Source organism: Lygodium microphyllum, chromosome 15, assembly GCF_053477565.2.
Source record: "Lygodium microphyllum isolate KBCC chromosome 15, Lygodium_microphyllum_v1.1.10, whole genome shotgun sequence".
Classification (NCBI taxonomy): Eukaryota; Viridiplantae; Streptophyta; class Polypodiopsida; order Schizaeales; family Lygodiaceae; genus Lygodium; species Lygodium microphyllum.
Genome location: NC_141149.1, coordinates 1,556,829 through 1,577,109, shown reverse-complemented (window position 1 = coordinate 1,577,109; position 20,281 = coordinate 1,556,829).

Sequence of the window (20,281 nt, the reverse complement as noted above, 5' to 3'; positions counted from 1 at the left end):
ACTAGAGATCATTGGATGACTGATCCATAGCTAAGGATGTGATTAGAATATTGGATTGAAAACCTATGTGAATTAGAAATAAGAAGGAAAATGAAGAAGAAACTAGTAAGGAGGTGAAAGAAATAAGAGTGAGAATATAGAGTGGTAATAAAACATCCAACAAAAATAAATACGAATATTATCTTTCACTTTGATTAGGATGAGTAAGATCTTCATGTAAAAACCTTTGTCACCTTCTGGTGGCCTAGATTTCTACATTTCATCATGTGACCATGACAATGACTTATTACCAAATTTTTATATATTTACTTATCAAAATAGATTTTTTTAAAAAAAAAATTAATTTTATTTTCTAAAATATTCTCTCTCTCTAAGATTGCCTACAGGGCATTTTTGAGACCTCAAATCTCCCCTAATCTAAGAAGCAAGATGCAACATGTCCTAAAAAATAATCTAGCTATAAATTCTTTTCAAAACATTGAGAATGCTATGGACCTCACAAGGGTTCTTGAGGAAATTTGGATTCTAAATAGTTAAGTGGATTTCACTCTTTTCAAGGTCAAGGGAATAGCTAGGAGAAAATTTTGTGAAGAGATCATCAATATCATAAAGTGGAAGAGACAGATTGTGCAGACTTCAGAGGTACATGGAATTCATATTGATGATGAGATTGAGGATGAGTCTCATGAGGAGGATTTTTTTGTATGCTTATATTTTGATTAGCATACATAGCCAATGCATTATAAGGAGGATGACACACCTATCCTTGTATCTTGTAGTCACTTTTCTAGGCCTCATTGGGTTCATACCAGTACGGAGATAGTGGCCAAAATTGGTGAGAGGGATACTCCATGTATTGCTTTGATTGACCATGGGTCTAAGATTAATGTGATTGTGCACATAGGTTATGAGAGTGAGAGCTGACCAGTTGATGTGGATCACGGTTGACACACGAGAGTGGTCAACAACACAATAGGGGACTTGTATGGTGCTTGTCAGAATTTGAACGTATCCATATTTGATGTGCATGAGAATTTTCATTTATTTGTGTAGGACACTTGCTTACATTATGTCATATTGGGGTAGCCATTCATTATAGAGATTTATATGGAGATCAAGATGATGGATGATGGCTCCACTTATGTGAAAGTGTGTAGTAGAGATGGGATCATGGTAGTTCAGTTCATGGAAGTGTGTGTCAACTATCATAGGAACAAGGATTCCTTATGGGATAGTCCTCGACTTGTGGTAGATACGAATTTTAGTTGTGTATCGTTGTGTTCTGGGAAAATGGTGGTACGAAGTGGAATCAATTCTTGCTTCTTGCAAGTGGAGTGTTTATTTTTAGTTTTTTTGGGTTTTGTTCAAATATTTCAATTTCTTATCAAAGGGTTTCGGATATGTCGAGAACTATCACGTAGTACCACATGTAGAAGAAAAAGAAACTATTTAGGGAGACAAGTGTTTTCCATTATGATAAGGGTATACATGGAATGTTTTATGTCTTGACTTGTACCAATATATTGGAAAAACTAGAGACCATATTGAAAACCAAGGACTTGGATTATTTCAATGTTGTCTTAGTGCATACTTGGGAAATGTACTATGCGAGTGCCTCATTTATGTAGTTAGAGGCTGAAGTATCTCAACCTGAAGTTGAGTTGTGCTAAAAACTTTTTGCAAAAAGGAGAGACGGCTAAGGTCCCTCAACCAATAGAGCATAGGCTTGATTGTTTTCAATCTCTGTAGAGTAGTATGTGATGCATATGTAGCATGATTTGAGATCAAGAGAGAAGAAAGAGGCTAGGGTATACACTAAGTATAAGAATGTGGATGTCAAGAAAGTTAAACCAAGTATAAGATTGCTTCCCTCCACTAGCAAGGAGAAGATCAAAGATTCACATTTCCTTCAAACTTGAGTATATGCTTTGTAGGCTCTATAATAGTAATGGATTTAGTTAGATATGGATTATTGGCAAAAAAAGGATGAGTTTCATGAAGAGAATGTTTCTGTTAGCTTATATTTTATTTAACATGCATAGTTCATGCATTATAAGGAGGATGACACACTAATCCTAGTATCTCATAGTCACTTTTCTAGGCCTCATTTGGTTCATGCCAGTATGGAGACAATGGTCAAAGCTGGTGAGAGGGATACTCCATGTATTGGTTTGATTGACCATGCGTCTAAGATTAATGTGATTGTGCACATAGCTTATGAGAATGAGAGGTAACCAGTTGATGGGGATCATGGTTGACACATGAGAGTGGTCAACAACATACTAGGGGACTTTTATGCTACTTCTACGAATATGAAGCTATCCATATCCAATGTGCATGAGAATTTTTATTCATTTTTGTAGGACATTGGCTTATATTATATCATACTGGGGTAGACATTCATTACAGAGATTCATATGGAGATCAAGATGATGGATTATGGCTCCACTTATGTGAAAGTGTGTAGTAGAGATGGGATGGTGGTAGTACAAGTCATGGCATTGTGTGTCAACTATCCTAGGAACAAGGATTCTTTATGGGATAGTCCTCTACTTGTGGTGTGGGAGCTTTCGCTCAACTGCCAGGAACCACGGACCGCTTATTGTTTCAAGCATTCCAAGCGAGCTCTAATGGCTATCTCTCACCTAGCCAACGCGCCGTTGATCCTACGAGTGTAGTGAGCTTACCTTGATGCTTGATCGAGTACCCTCCTCTCTCTTGCACTCCGGTAGCTACATGATTCTTGATGCTAGCTCAAGCATCCTCAAGCCTTCTCCATCTCCAAGCTCCATCCTCCATACCGCACACACAAGAGAAGAGAAGAGAAGAGAAGAGAAGAGAAGAAGAAGAGAGGAGATGGTGAAGAGCTTCACCCTCTTGATCCCTCACTCCCCCACACACTCACTCCCTCACACTCTCACACTCCCTCTCTCAAGAGCACACACAAGCAAGAAGGAGAGAAGAAGAGAGGAAGAAGAAGACTCTTTTTGCCACACACCAAAAGAATGAGCTTCTCATTCACTTTTCAACTTTATATACAAAGCCCTAAATCCTTTTTGGGCGGCCATCCCCTTTTCCCTTTTTTACACGGCCGGCCGTAGCCTAGGCCCTTTTTCCCATTTCCCACCATTCTAATTTATCCTATTCCCAACTAATGTGTACACTTTGCACAAGAGAGAGCCTGACACTCTTTTACAAGGATTCGGGGGCGCTTCCACATTTTAATGGTGCACCTTTTACTCTTTCGCCTTTTTGTGCTTTCATCCTGCGCCTTTTTTGCTATTTCCTTTTTTTCATTTTCCGCTCCTCTGTGCTGTGGGAAACACGGTAACATTACCCCCCTCCTAGCCAAGTGCCGGTCCCATGGCACTGTGGTGGGACATAATGGCTAGTTAGGTCGGTTGCTAGGCAGAACAAGTAGGTGGATGACACTATTTCCAAGATGGTTGTGTGAATGACAGGTGATGGAGTCTAGTGACGATGACCAGGAGAGATTCCGGCATGCTTTAGGCTCCATGAAGATGCTCGACACCTTTCACACAGTTGTGGCATCCGTTATGTAGCCGGTTGTCCCTCGAGCATCAGAAACGCTTGAAGCAATAAGCAATCCCTTAGGAGGATGGTATTGAAGGGATTTATTCTCGAGAAGCCCCCCGAACTCTGTCTTGACAAAGATATGGTTGGTCTTTGATTTGAAGATCTTTGTCTTTGAGTTGAAGGTCTTCATCTTTGAGTTGAAGGTCTTCGTCTTTGAGTTGAAGATCTTCAGCACTGCATTGAAATTCTTCAAGCTTGTGGAATCAATAAGCAATCCGTATATCTTGAGGCATTGGGCATGCATCTTCAGAAGATGAGGTTCCAAGATCTATGCCAATGGCAGATCTATCTTGGCTTGGTTCAATCATGGTAGCCATCAGCAGCAGGCAGATGGCTGGACACCGGCACATGGAAAAAGTTTTGGTCATTAAAGGATGCCGTGGGTGATCCTCTTTAGTGGAGTAGCCATTTCTTGAAACTTGAACATAACCTGCAAGAAAAGTTGTGCACTCCCTAAGGGGTGTGTCTGCCTCTCCGTGTATGCGTGATGCCTGTGGCAGTGGAACTAGGAGATGGGTCTAACCTTGGGCAAGCCCTCGGTAATGTCCCACACTTGAGGACCCAGTTCATGTGTCGTTGGAGGTGCAGTGCAAGTCTTAGGGTGACAGGCCTGAAAGTCCTGCCCTTAATGTGCCCTAAGTGTGAAGTGGGGAAGGGGCTAGGGAGAACCCTAGGTTCAATGACGGCGGTGCACGACGAGGCGAAGGGGAGTTACAAGCGGATCTTGCGAAGGTCTCACCGCTTATCCTTGCTTAATGATAGATGCATCCCGTAGCTTTGCCATGGTTTGTTGTCGTCTCTTCTTTCCAGTTCACCCTTTTTTTTGTTGCCTTGTGGCTTGTTTTTTTTATAAAAAATATAAATAATAAAGAGGCTTATACATGGATACATGTGATACAAGGGCATGATGGGAGTTTACTCCTCGTCATCCTAATGGCGGGTAGGGGATGGTGGAGGGTGTGGGGCCTTGTTAAGGAATCTGCGACTCAACAAGTAGCCCTTGAGGTTGAGGCGGGTTTTGAGAGTGGTGGTGGAAAGGAAGGGGTGGTTGCACTGGGTGAATTTTCTATCGCTCATATCTTCGAGCAGTGCAACACAGAAGGATGGCAAAAGAGTAGCGTGCATCATGAGGCGAGTCATGGTGCTGCTATCTATGGCGTTGGGATCGAAGTAGAGGGGTGGGAGGTGGCGTTCTTGAGGTGCGGGCTCTTGGTGGACTAGGACCGTAATTAGTCTAAGATAATTACAAGTGGTTATGAAGGCGGGGTGGGGACAGGAGGTGAACTCACTAAGAAATCTATCTATAGAGCTATATAAATTAGGGAGGGTAAAGAGAAGGGCACCCTTATGGGAGGTGCTATTGGTGTTATAGATAATGGGAAAGTCGAACTTGCCGTGGATGGACGGATTAAAGTCGACCCCTACCCTTCAAGGATACAGCATGAAAGTGGGGTCGTTTCTCTCAGAAGGGAGGGTGTTACAAAACGCCATCCACGCATCAAGGTTGATGTCAAAATTGTGTTGTCTCCAGGTGGCTTGGAAATTATGGCCTTCCACTGATCTAGGCACCTGGAGGACTTTATCCTGCCAAAATTTGCGGTCCTCGGCCCCCCAAGCAATTGGGTTGGCCTCTCGCTCCGCTATCCACTTGGCCTTGAGCCTTGCACCCATGATGATTACGTCGTTCACTAGTTGAATGGGCATTACTATGTTTAATGTAGCGGGAAACTCAAAGCTCAAGTCGAAGGGTACATTCCTGATGTTCCCAGATAATCAACTCTGCATGGAATTCAACGGGGTGATTCTCAGGGCGCGGTAGGAGAGGGGTAGGTTGTCTTGGAACAAGTCTAACGTTCAGCTTTGTCCTTGCCTTCTCTACCCAGGATGCGGTCTCGACTTTGAGCAAGAGGCGGATATGGAAGACCCACCTACAGAATGGATCTATGAAACCGACACCGTCTTCTGCTCCTATGTCTGCTTTTACCCCTGTCATTTCTTCTCTTCTCAGCTAGTTACTTGGCCTATGCTAGTGTCTATTGTTTCTAATCCTCCTGTTTCTCCTGTTCCAAGTCCGATGTCGGTTCCTCTTGCTCCGAAATCATCCGCTCCTTTGGTTCCTTCCTTTCTTAATGACATAATCAAATGCATAATGGATTTGACACTGGAGTCAGTTAAAGTAGAATTGGTGGGAAAATTAAAAGAACAGTTTGCCTCAACCGTGCCTACTATTTCTTCTAGCGCTCCTAGTGCACCTAGGAGTACTCCTAGTGCACCTAGGAGAGATCGAAGATGTATTTGGTGTGATAGTACGGACCATCAGCATTGCAGGGATTGCGAATCTTTCAAGATGCAAGGAGGAAGAATTTGGTATTTTGGGGACAAGATGGCAAGATCTGGTTGACTGAAACAGGAGCTCCGCTTGCTACCAATTTTGGGAAAGGCGGAATGAAGAAATTAGTAGATGACATGGCTGTGCGTACTTCTTATGTAGCAGCTAGAGGAGATGCTTCTGCATATGGAGTCCAGATTGAGAAAGGTTCATAGAGTCAGTCAGCATTATGGACCTATGCTATAGAGACGGCAAACAAGGGGAAAATCGAGCAGACTATTTTAACTAGTGCAGGTTCTAGCATCAGATCTGAGATAGGTTGGGATTCGCCTGTTGACGGGTACACTATTTATGCCTACTTGGCTAAGTCTCAGGGAGCAGATGTACTTGTTGAGGAGAAGCGTAAGAGAGATGAAGAGAATCCAAATGCAGCTAAAAAGACTAGAGGGGGTGAGTTTATTACTCCACCTACTACAAGGCCGCCTTCGAGACCAGGGCCAGAATGACAAATGGAGGATGCTCAAAAGAAAGAAAATAGGTAGGAGCCTAGACAGAGAAAGTAGCCAGGATTTAGATGAATGTCCGATATTGAGACATCTACAGACATAAATAAAATCTTTAATGACAAGATACTTGGCAGTGAGGTGACTTTTACTATTTTTGAGGTTTTGGGCATCTCGAAAAGAGAGTTTCAAGAAATCCTAAAGAGAAAAACACATACATTGCCTACTACTGATACATAGTAAGTTTTGATTGGGGAGTTGGATGAAGATGAGGATGAGGTTATGGTCGAGAACGCTTCTGTTTTTCTGCAGATGGAGAAGAGAGTTCAACCTATGCATTATGTTGAAATTCATGAGCCTATCTTGGTACGCCTAGTCACTTTTCGCGGAGTCATTGGGCTATGGAAACTACGGAGCCTAATCGATGGCCTATGGATGTAGAGCATGGGTGGCATATGAGAGCCGCCAACAACACTACAGGTGATTTGTATGGTGCCTGTCCTAGTGTCAGGATTTCTATTGGAGATGTAGAGGAGGATTTCCATTTCTTTGTACAGGATTCATGCTCTTACCCCATAATCCTATGAGAGCAGTCCAGTCTATGACTGTGTGTGCAAATCATGCTAGAAATAGGGATACTCTTCGAGATGCGCCTTTTCCCACTATAAGGGATTCGGGTTTTCATTATGTATTGCTGTTCCGCAAGACGACGATGGTACAAAGCAGAGGAGATTGGAGTTCTCGCCTCCTGGCAGTAGTGTTTTCTCCTCCAATTTTGTTAGAATTTCAGCAAATAGTTCGATGAGTTATCAGAAGATTTCTAAGTTGCCTAGAGCTGCCAGGCAGTACATATGCAGAAAGGAGAAAGATTTGAAAAATGCAAGTATTTTAGAGGATGATGAGCATATAGATGGGATGTATGATAGTATCGTTTGTGCAGATACGATGACAGAGATGGAAAAAATGCTGAAAGCTGATATGTAGAGTTGTCTTAGTAATGTATCAGTGCAATCCCTTGACATGTTTCATGAAATTTCAGATTTTGTGTCACAGATAGAGTCAGAGGCTAAGGTGACTCAGCAAAAAGTGTTGAGAGCTGAAGAAATTTAGCAAACAGAGTTTTTGGATCCTTATGATCAGCCTACAAAGACACAGAGGGTTGAAAACTTTCAGCCAATAGAGTTTACTACTGAAATATTTCACCATCCAGAGTTTAGGGTTGTTCCTATGCACTCCATAGTGCAGAGGGCTGAGGATATTCAACCACCAGAGGGCAGAATTGCTTATTTACAGCATGATTTGAGTAATGCAGAGGATCATAATGAAGCCAGTGTTGACACGAAATACAAGACTATGGATAAGAAGGTCAGGTCAGTAGCTGGACCGCTTCCATCTGACAGTGATCAGCAAATAGAGAGGGCTCCCAAGCAGCCAATTTTGAGGAACCCAGAGCATATAGGCCATAAATTTTCAATAGAGACTCTTTTTGAATTAAAAATTGGAAATGGTGATTTCTTACTCCCCTCAGAGAAGCAGTGCTTTCAGGATATGCTTGAGCGACATGGAAGGGGTTTTGCTTTTTTCTCGCATGAGATTGGAAGTGTGAAGCTGAATATTGTTGCCACTATGGTGATCTTCACTATTCCTCATATTCCATGGAACCTCGGACCTATTCCAGTGCCTAGGGCACACCTGCGAAAGCTAGTTGACTTGTTGAATGAGAAAATCAGGATGGGAATCCTAGAGCTGTCATCTACACCATACTCAAATAGGTGGTTTACGGTACCAAAGAAGAATGGTACCCTCTGATTTATACAGGACATGCAGCCAGTAAACATAGTTACTATCAGGAATATTTGTATAGGTCCAGTTGTGGATGAGTTTCCAGAAGCATTTGCTGGACGTGCCATCTATTCTTTAGGTGACTTGTATTTGAGATATGATCAGTTTCAGCTGGCCTTGGAAAGCAGGAACCTAACCACTATGAGAACTCCTATTGGGCTTGTCTGGATGTGTACCTTGCCTCAAGGTGCCACTAATTATGTTGTGCATATGATGAATGCCATGCATAAGGTCCTTCGTGAGTACATACCTCAGCTTACCATGCCTTTCTTGGATGATGTGCCCATTAAGGGGTATGCAGAAGAAGAGAAGAATGAGAGTCTAAATGAGTAAGGATGTAGATACTTTGTGGTTGATCATATTGCATCTTGTGAAAAGATTTTGGCCAGGTTAGAAGAAGTGAACTTGACACTATCAGGGCAGAAATCTATTTTTGGAGTAAATGAGGTCGTCATTGTTGGACATATGTGTGGGTATTATGGCAGGAAACCTTCACCTGCGAAGGTGGATGCTATAGGAAAGATTATAGAGTATTGTTCTACCACTTCAGAGGTATCGAGATTTATTGGAGCCTGTGTGTTTTACATGATTTGGATACCCCATTTTGCACACAGTAGATTGTTTATATCAGTTGCTTCAAAAGGGGCATAATTTTTATTGGGATGAGAGCCACACTAGAGCCATGCGGAAATTGAAGAAGTTATTGCAGATTTCTCCTACTCTCAGGAAAGCGGATTATAAATGTGGAAGGTCTATTGTATTGACAGTTGACACTAGTCCAATTGGCATAGGTTGGGCTTTGGGTCAAGATGATGCAGATGGAAATAGGTACACTATTCGGTTTGGGGCGAAAGTCCTAAACGAGAGACAAAGGAGGTATCTGCAAATCAAGAGGGAATTACTGGGAATTGTTACAACTCTCAAATGTGACAAAGAATATTTTATTGGATCCCCAGTTGTGGCAGAGACAGATTGTTTGCCATTGATAGATATGATTACGAGTAGCTCTACTCTGGATATAGCTATGCTGAGATGGATCGCATACATCAAGTCATTAAATCCAGAATTTGAACACATAGTAGGGAATGATAATCTAGTGGTGGATATGCTGTCTAGAGCCAGATATGATGATGAGGAGACACTACTTGCAGAAGAGGATGATGCAGAAATTTCAGCCACTATGATTGATCATGTTTGCCATGTCTATGATATTGTGGCTTCCATAGAAGAACTCTATGTTGGAGATTGGTTGCAAATTGGCAAGTACCTTAGTACACTAAGAAAAAGAGATGATTGGACAGATGAAGAGTTCAAGAAGATCAAAAGAAAAGCCTATGGTTATTTTCTCAAGGATGGATTTCTTTGGAAGCACCTGAAGAAAAGAGGTGGATTACCCTTGCGGGTTTTCTGCAATAAAGAGACCTAGTTACAGGTGATGAGCTTGGGCTGGTCATAGAGAAGTGTGGGCTACTTATGAGAAAATCAAGGAAAAATATTGGTGGAAAGGAATGTACATAGATGTTTCTCGCTTTGTAGAGAATTACAGAGACTGTCAGATGTATTCTGTAGTGCGTCATTGAGACGAAATTCACCCGACCTATCCGCTATGCATTCATTCTAAGTGGGTAGTTGAATTGGTTACTATGCCAATGGGGCTATGGCAAATGAGATATATTGTATTGGCTAGAGAGGATCTTACCAATCATGTTGAGGGCAGACCTTTCAGAACAAAGACCACTAGTGCAGTGTGTAAGTTCTTATTGGAAGAAATTTTCAACAGGTATGGCTATGTGGGTAAGATCACTGCAGATCGCGGTGAATTAGATGTAGATGAAGCTAGGGAGTTTTTCTCTCAACTAGGAATCAAGTTGGCTCTAACCACAGCATACAATCCAGAGGGAAATGGAAAGAGTGAAAGAGGGCATCCACCGATATTGAAAGCATTAGCCAAAGCATGCAGAGGATGGATTGGAGAATGGCCGAGATTTCTACTATTTGCTTTGTGGGCTGATCATATGACTCACAATGTTACCATAGGATATATGCCCTCAGAGTTGATGCATGGTTAGAAATCGGTTATGTGGACTGAGACTTGTGCTTTGACTTGGTCAGTTTTACCTTGGTAGGAGGATTTGACAAGAGAGGAGCTCTTAGCTCATTGGATCCGGCAGTTGGAGAGAAGACCAGAGGATATTCAGCTAGCTATTGACAGGTTGAAGGTTGCTAGACTTAGAAATAAGGATAGGTTTGATAGCAGGCATGGCTTGTGGCCTAGAGCAATAGAAGAGGGAGACTGGGTATTAGTCTTTGATAGTAGCCTTGAAAGTCAGCATACTGCACTTCGCAAGATGGTGAAAAGATGGTTTGGGCTGTACACAGTCAGACATGTCTTTGACAATCCAACATATGAGCTGATAGAATTGGATGGGATAGTGCTTAGAGTGCCCATTGCAGGAAAAAGAATCAAGATTTTCAAGAAAAGAGATGATGAGGATTATGCATTGGAAGAATTTGCAAGAAAAGAGCAATGAGAAGAAACTCCAGTAGAAGAGACAGATGATATGACAGATAACCTTGCTGATATACCGAAATAAACAATGAAGAGATTAATCTGTATGTGGATCTTGACGACAATGATCATGGGTAGTTGGCCCATCCGGAAGATGCGCAGGATCAGAGGGGTGGATGTTGTGCTGCTGCGTATCCGAGGTGTGGAATCCACCAAAAAGTTTGTGTGTGTGACATTCGTGTTTTGTGTATACCTAGTCGTTGTGGTTGCATTTTGTTCTGTGTGTGGCTTGCGTGTTTGTGTGTGTATAAACCCTAGTTTTCTCGTAAGTGTGTTCTGAGTTATTGTCTTAAACCCATGCATGTGCTGGGACTTTTTTGCATTGTAAATAATATTATATGTGTGTATTTATCTTTGTGTGTGTGTGAATGAATGCTTATGTGTGTGTGTGTTCAAAAATATTGAACCGATGCCAAGATAGTTTGCTGAAGCTGTCAAAGTGGTACAAGAAATCCTGGATCTAAGATAAGAAGAAATACAAGAATGCCCTACAAGTGGATGACTAGGAGACTTGATGAATAGGTGAAGTAGGAATGACCCTGTTGACAAGCTTGGACTTGCCTTGATTAGTTCGACTATCCAACGTAGCGGAGGCACAACTCAGCATCCTGCAGAAAGATTGGATACAGTATTAGAGGAGATTGCATCACGGATTGAAACATCGTCTAGTGTGTCTGAAATGTCTGTTGGCTTCATATGCTTATCATAAGATTTAAATCAAGTTTTATCCTTGTTTTCTGAAGTTGTTCAGCACCCTTTGATGCCAAAGGATAAGTTGGAACTTACACGCACACAGTTGTTGGGGTCTGATGAGCCTGTCATACCAGTGTAGGAATCGGTGCGTCTAAAGAGCTTCGCAATGGCAGCCAGCATCAGGTAGCTCCTGACTGAATCCTACAGAGCTCAACCACAAGAGAAACACAACAGGAAAAGAAAACAATGCAACTTGTGTCAGTATGCTGTGGTTGGGAAGGAGGAAATGCATGACTAATGGAGGCCGCACTACAGTTTTAATCGACTACTAGCCATGAAGCTAGTGGCAACTGACTGTTAAATGTGGCAATTCATATGAAGATAGCAATATTACCAGGACTCCAGCATGAAGTAGCAAGGAAGATCATGGAGTAGAGACTAGCATCGTTTGAACGCAGCTTCCTTTCTTGACATCAGTGGAGCATGAGATTGTGCTAGAGACTTGAACATGGAAAATTCATTGCGATTGAAGTGCCATCCTAGATCTAGCTTCATACTTCCAATATTGATGCATTCATGCAAGAGGATGTTGAAGAATTGAACATAATTGCTCTGCATGTTGTCTTTGTATCTACAACCTACATTTGATAATAGGCTATTAAAACCTTCAACTTGAGGCTTCGATGCACAAAAGACAACTGGACATATAGTGACCACTCTTCCCAATGCTCCCAGTGAACTTGTGACCAGCACCATTGCCAACGGTACTATTAAATAGTCTACAAACCAGGAAACTGTGACCACTCTTCCCAATGCTCCCAGTGAACTTGTGGCCGCATCAAAATAATCTACTAATGTGGTCATGGACAGCCCTATGGGTGCATTGATTATGCAAATGATACAGCAGTTTGAGACAATATTAAGGTTCGGAGGTGTTCCTCAACCACCACATTTGGTATAGGGTACTAATTCCACTTCACCTTTTGCGACAATTGGGCATTTAGAGTAATTATTGAGCTTGAGAGTTGAAATTTCTACTTGAGATCGGGTGGCCTAAAACCAATGGATTGATCAAATTTGAATTCCTCTTGTATTTTGTAAACATCTTGGCAGTAATACAATTGTTACTTGGCATCATATTCGTCTTGATTATTTGCTTCGCTTGATCTTCTGTCTTGGAATTTCTCAAGGACGTTTGTGGTCGCGACTTTGTTTTCGAAAACCCTTCGACATGTTTGGTGAACCTGATGTGAAAGCGTCGCATTTAAAAAAATCTCAAGATGGGAGATACTTGAGCATCAATTTCAGCCCCTTCTATGACTCCCCCTTTGTCCTCTACTTTGACTCCATCATCGACTTCTGCTTCAAGTACCTCTACGGATGATTTAAAGCAGATTTTGCAGAATATGTCTATGTATATGCAACTTCAAAATCAGCAGACACAATTGTATATGGAGCAGCAGCAGCATCTACATCAACAACATTTGTCTCAGCAAAGGTAACTATATTCGAAGCAAGAGAATGCAATCAGTGCGACTAAGGTGATTGAAGTAGTTGAAAATGAAAAGAAGCTATTTGATGGCCATAATGTATCAGCTTATTTAAATACGTATGAGATTAAGATGGGATTTTTTGGAGTACTTACATGACTTATGAGTAAATATTTTCTTTGCCTTGTCACACCCACCTTGAGGGTAAAAGTGACTGATCTTTTCCTTCAAATTTTGCATTGGCAAGATTTTAAGAAGGCCCTGAAAGAGGAGTATTTTCTTGAGGAATTTGGATTGGCTATAGGGCGGCCATTCTGAGAGTGGGTCTACATGCCAAACAAAGGTCTAGCTGCTTCAGACACCTATTATAATTTCTTCCAGTGCTCCTAGTGCACTTAGGAGTGCTCCTAGTGTACGTAGGAGAGATTGAAGATGTATTTGGTGTGATAGTACGGACCATCAGCAGTGCAGGGATTGCGAATCTTTTCAAGATGCAAGGAGGAAGAATTTGGTATTTTGGGGAAAGATGGTAAGATCTGGTTGATTGAAACAGGAGCTCTGCTTGCTACCAATTTTAGGAAAGGCGGAATGAAGAAATTAGTAGCTAACCACCCATCCATAGGATGGACCCATGGCCACATCCACCGCACTTTCCTCAGGGTTGTTTTAGTTATCTAATTACCTACCACATTTAGTTGGACACGCATAAAGCAAGTTTCTTAATTAGCTAGTTAGACACCGGTTCCTTCACATAATCTTAGCACTTGACATAGAAAAACAATCTCAAACAAGTTCCTTTTCGATAGGTTATCTTATTTATCTTTGAAATACATCCATATAATCGAGTCCGTAGGCTAATCCATAATCCGCTCGAAGGAAATCCATAATCCAAGAAAACTTTATAGTAAATCATTTTTTGTATCGTAGGTATGTGTAGGGGCTCGGGTTTTTCCCTTGTTCTCCCCAAGGGTTTTTTCACTCGCAGCCTAGAGACCTTTGTTTGAGTGGGGAGTTACAACTATATATATCATCTCTCACTTGACTTGGGTCTCACCTATATATACTAACTCTACATCAATATGAATCATTCTTTGGGAGCATGTCTTGTATATCTCTCTCGTACTCTCTCTCTCTCTCAACAATTAGGGGGTGGGATTTGCCTTTGATTGTGAATTTTTCCTTAAGAGTTAGTTATAAGCATTAGTAGGGGATGTGCCTATTGGAGGAACTAGTAGAAAATTCATTTTCCCCTTTCCCATTCTTCCCTTTTTTGGGCTTTTTTTCTTTCACTGGACAAGCTAGAGTTTCTACTTACTTTGTTCTCCTCCCTTATTAGACCTAGGCTTGGCTTTCTTGGCCTACTTATTTTGATTATTCTCTTTTTCTTCATTGTATTCAGGGAGATCCTTGATGTAGTGACCTTGCCTATGACATTTGAAGTACAAATTAAGAAGTTTCTTATAGATTATCTCATGTTTCCAGATGATGTAGCTTACGACATTCTTGATAATTTCATGGTGTTTCAATATTTTTCTCAAATGTATTGCTGTGAGTATTTGGAGGTGCCAATGGGAATTGATGTTGCTATATGATCTTTATGTAAGGAATTTGCCTACATGAGAGGCTGTAGAGTTATGGAATGGATAAAGATGGGGTAGGTTTGGAAATTCAATCCAAACCATGACTTTGCTAGGTTTGGTCGAAGCAAGTCAAAATCCTTGGACTAGCGAAATAACAGTCAAGAGGAACTCCACAATATCCATTGGCTAAGGACTTTTATGTTGTGTCTCCATGGCATGTATGGAGCCAATTATCTTGTTGCAAAATGGTTCAAACTAGAAGCCTTGTAAAACGATTCAAAGTATATTGCTCTACTAGACATCATAACTTGGAACGGCCTTACACTCAATCAAGTGAGCATGTCATTCCTTTCTAGTCCCAGTTATTTCCTTACATAATCATGTGTATGAATAGATAATGCACAAGTGATGGGTTTTTTCTCATTCTAAAACATTTTCTAAATAAATTAGTATAGATATACACCAAATCATACATTAAAATCATGTTGGTTTCAACTTGTGTAAAGTATTGACACAATGTCATGTGAAACCCTATGTCATGTGAAACCCTTTCTGAGTATGCATAATAGATATGCATCAACTTATGTTCTAAAAATCAACTTGTGGAATATATTGACACAATCTAATGTTATCAAACCATGATATGCATAGTTTCTTATGAACAACTTTCAAAGGCTTTCTAGCCAATTCACACAAGAGAGAAACTCAAAATGCCTTTATTATGGGCCTAATTTCGAAAGCCATCACAAGGGGTGAAACGCCATTGGTAATTGAGACTCGTGTGACCTAGAAGACCTCACCCAAGCGTTACTAGGGGGATTGTGAGAATCTTCAAGGAGGATCTGAGCTTGGGGAAATTGGAATAAATGTAATGAAGCTGAAATTGAGACTCAACTTTCCAATCGCCAAAAAGTACAACAGATTCTCTACAGCAACTTAGAAGATTCTCTAGACTTTCAGAAATCAACGGAGGCGACGTGTCATTTGTTGATCGGAAAGTGAGCATTGCGAGGATATATCCACATAGAATATTCAATATGAGAGAGGGAGAGAGTGTGTGTGTGCGCGCGCGTAAGAGTTTGAGGGTGAGTGTGTGTTATAATATATATACCTATATATAGCCGATTCACAGCGTCAGTCTCATTATTCAATCTTCTGCCTGCGCTATCTTATTGCATAATCATATCAGTGCTGCCATGGCTGACTCTACTGCAGCAGCAACAGCGCACTTAGGCTTCCTTATGCTTCAACCTGAATATTCGTGGTCGGCAGGCGCTGATTATCCGGCTTCACAATCCTCTTCTTCTCTATCCTCGTTGTCATCATCGTCCTCGTCGTCGTCATCATCACCATCATCTTCTTACTGGATCCACCGGCAGGTAATGGAGATCCGGGCCAGAGACCAGCGGCTTGCTATGGAGTGCTTCCGTCGACCCATCAACTGCTGCTTGCAATACAGTATGGGTAACAGCGAACACGGTTCGTGTCTAGACCAGCGTAACTCAAAGACCCGTCTGCCATCGCCTCTTGGCACTCGACGATATCATCGTGTAGATCACGAGACCACCCGGGATGCGTGCTGACCTAACCGCTCCGTATCCCCCCCAAAAGGGTGGTTCTCCTTGAAAAAAAAGACCCTCATTTTTTGAGGTTTTCGAGCTCCAGCTCTTCTCTAAGGTGGTCTTGTGACCTCGTGTTGTACCTGTATCTAGCTTCTAGCTTCGGGTTTTTCTCTCCCAAGGTTACTCCCACCTATTAGACACGCTGTATAGTATATATCGAGTGAACCACTCGACTATCTCTTTGTATACATGTACTTAGTGCATTCATCGTGTCTAGTACTAGAATGACACTTGGTACGAAGCCACCAAAGTGCTTTTATTACTTTATCGAGTTTGAAATCTGAAGGAAGCTTTGTTCAAGTTGGTTGTTGTGTTGATCACTTTGTTTTGAGATGCTAGGATTCCTATATAGCCAACATGTTACAAGGAACAAATTTAGAAAGGCCTAAAAGTTGGTAGGAAAAATGTGAACTAAAGTGAGGAAACATACTTTCCTAAGGGTACCTTGAGACACTCTAACTCTCCATGTGATGTAGTGAAAACATTTGTAGAAGCCATAGTAAAAGGGGAAAAGAGGAGTAATTAGCAAGAGCTCGCTTAAGCCGACGTTTGGGCGAATTGGAGATATTGGCCATTTTCAATACGTGGTAGACCATGGAGAAAAACTTTCATTAGTGCATTTAAGCCTTGCCTTATTGAGGTAATCCCTCTAGGTCTTTTGTCCCATAACCTCTTTACTTTCTTAACACTAGGCGGAAAGTGGAGGGTTATTCCCTTAGTTTACAAGGTTTTTCACTTTGCAAGGTTCCAAGGGGATTAGATAACTACCTTTTACTTTTCCTTAAATGCCATATCAACATGAGAGAGAAAATCAATTTACTCCAAAACAAACTTTTAGATATCCCTTGTTCAAATATTGCTATAGTATATGAAGGATGTACTATCAAAATCTCGAAAGTGGATATGAGTGAAAACGGTCTAAAATGTTAGGTTGACACTGATATATTGTCAAAAATGATCTTTGGCACTGAAGTCTTTGAATACTTGTTAGAATAGTCATCAAAATAAGAGTCACAATTTGCATTGCTATATAGAGATGCACATATTGACATATATTTTGATGATTTTTTTGATGAGTGATGAGTATTCTAACACTATTCCAATGAATGCAAAGAAATTATGTTGACGTGTATACAGATGAGTGGAGAGAAAAAAATAGCAAATATATAGCCATCCAGCTATCATGCTAGATAAATATTATTGTTTAAACCTATATGCTAATGAGAAAAGAAGGTATTCGTACTTCCAAGAGGGGGATCTAGTCCTCTTGAAAGTGCCCAAGTCCCATTACTCCACTCTCAAAGAGGACAGTAGTAACAAGGTGGCCCACCGTTTCTTTGCTTTCCCTGTCGGATCCTTAAGAGAGTTGGCAATTTGGCCTACTGATTAGAGCTTCCCCCTACCACCAAGATTCACAATATGTTTAATGTCAGCTAGCTAAAGCCCTTCCTTGGCACCTTAGTGGACTATGTGGAAGAACTCCCCCCCATAAACGAAGAAGGTATCGTTTAGTATATCTCTAAGGCAATCATTTGGAAATGAGATAAACTTAAGATCTCAATCCATGAAGGAGTACCTCTCAAATGGCAAGTCCTACCCCTAGAAGAAGCCTCCTGGGGCTAGCCACTATTATTAATGAATCTCTTCACATCCAAGATGCCTAACGGGCTGAAGACTCACAAGTTATTTTCCCTTTTGACCACACCGTGCCTACAAACTAGAAACTATTTTAGAACAATTTTGTACTTTTTCAAATCTCATCAATGCACTTCCTACATGGACTGAAAGTACATGTCATGAGCTCCGTTTAGACATGCGGCACGCACTTTTTAAAGCAGCCTATCAAAAGTTATGATAATTTTACCTCAGTAGGTCTATCATAGACAACGAGCTATCCCTAGTCTCTTTAACCAGCCATTTTCATTGTAATCTGGGATCAGAGTAGTATTGTAATCTGGGATCAGAGTAGTACTCAGTACCCCACCCCTTAAGCCCATCTATCACTTACCTCCAATTATTTTTGTTTTTTAGGTCAAAAACTTTCAAGGTGGGGATGGATTGTAACAAGCCAGATATGTAAGACACCCAGTCATACTGACCGAGGTATATAAGGTGTAAGAGTCCCAATTTAGGGCAACCACTTATTATCAAGAACATACTCTTCACCTTCATCTTCACCTTCCATGGCTTTCTCCTCCCTTCTCACCTCTTTTCTATCATTCTCTCTCCTCTTCTAGTTTGTCTTTCTCTTATTTCGTCTCTCTTTTCAACTCAATCTTCTCTCTCCTCTCAGCTTCATTTTAGAGTAGTTCACAAGAACACACATATAAACGTGGTTATATATGCACTTAGGAACAATTGTAAGCACGATATCAAGTGGAATACAAAAACCCTTGAAATATATATGTGTCTACCATTCTGACTAAATATGCATTGATAATTAAAATTTTCAATGTGTTTATGGGTGTTTCTTTTTACTTTTTTTCACAATGCTACAAGTGATATCAGATAAAGGAGAAGTATCTACATAAGGGTAATCTTATGATCTGTAAGTTATAAAGCATTATATATTGCTAACATGGTAGCTTGAAGGGGGTGAAACTGGGATTACTGGGGAAAAATAAGGTGGGGATCTTATGGCCATGTAAAAAAGTTACAAAATTTTCAACAAAATTTTGATACCTATGTACTATTATGTGTAGTGCATTCATGTTCTTTATATTGTAGCACTCTTGCTCATGGGACTTTATACAATTCATGGGTAATGATGGGGTGTTAGACATCATTCCGAAGAGTTATGTTGTATTAGGAAAAAAATTTATCTCACAAATAGGCCCTTAAAAATAATATAGTTTAAGATGTGGGCCTTTTGGATTGTCGAATAGGAAGCCTAGATGTTGACATCCATGGAGGGTGAATCTTCTCTCTCTAAATTTTGGGTTTTCTCTTTAAAAAATGGGTAAAAGAGGACTAAAAAAAGGAAGAATGAATAGTACACAAAATTTGAGTTTCTCTCACCTCGTATTTTTTCCCTTTTTTGGAAAATTTTCAATTTCGATTTTTTTCTCACGAAATCAATTTGACCGAAAAGTTGAGCACTAGACCACTTTCCCTCTCCTCTCTACACTCATGAATTTTCATCTCCATTGAAACTCCCGATTGAGAGTATTTAGGGTTTTGAGTGTTCTGCTTACCTCTACACTTTCTTCTCCATACAGCTCTAAATTTTGGGCAAAATAGAGGTGCCCATCTCTCTTTGCATTTTCTCTTGTTTGCTATTCTTTCAATAGGGTTTGATGTCGTTTCTTACTGTTATTGTTGTTTTATTACAAAGGTTGTTTGGAGCAAGAGATAAAGATGCTCATCTCTCTCTCTCTCTCTCTTTCCCTCTCTCTCTCTCTCTCTCTCTCTCCCCTTTCTTTCCCCCCTCTCTCTATGCATTGTTTCTCTTATATGTTGTGTTTTCAATAGAATTTGATGTTGGTTATAATTGTTTTTTTCTTGTAGAGTTTATTTGGAGCAAGATGAAAAGGTGTTAATCTCTCTCTTTGTTTGGTTTTTCTTTTGCTGATATCTTTTCAATACAACATAATGTTAGTTCTAACCCTTGTTGTTATTTTATTATGGAGATAATTTTAGGTGACATTGTATAAGTGCTCATCTCTCTCTCCTTCTCTGTTTCTCTCTCTGTGTTTCCTATTTTCTACTATTTTTTTAGTATACATTCATGTAAATATTAACTCTTGCTATTGTCTTTTATAGAGATCAATTTGGGCAAGATTGGATAGGTGCTCATCTATTTCTCTCTCCTGCGTACTCACACACACTCTCTTTCTTCCTCTCTACATGATCCCTTTTCTACTATCTTTACAATAGGGTTTTGTCAAGATTGTGGGAGAGAAGGAAGGAGTCTCACTTGTAGCTTTCTTGCTTGCACAATGGGGGAAGACACACAAAGGTGGAGGCTGAAAACAATTTTCCTCTTCTTAGTTGTGTAAGCCAAAAAGAACTCAAGTACAAAGAAATAGAAGAACCCTATATATGGGTCTCAAACCA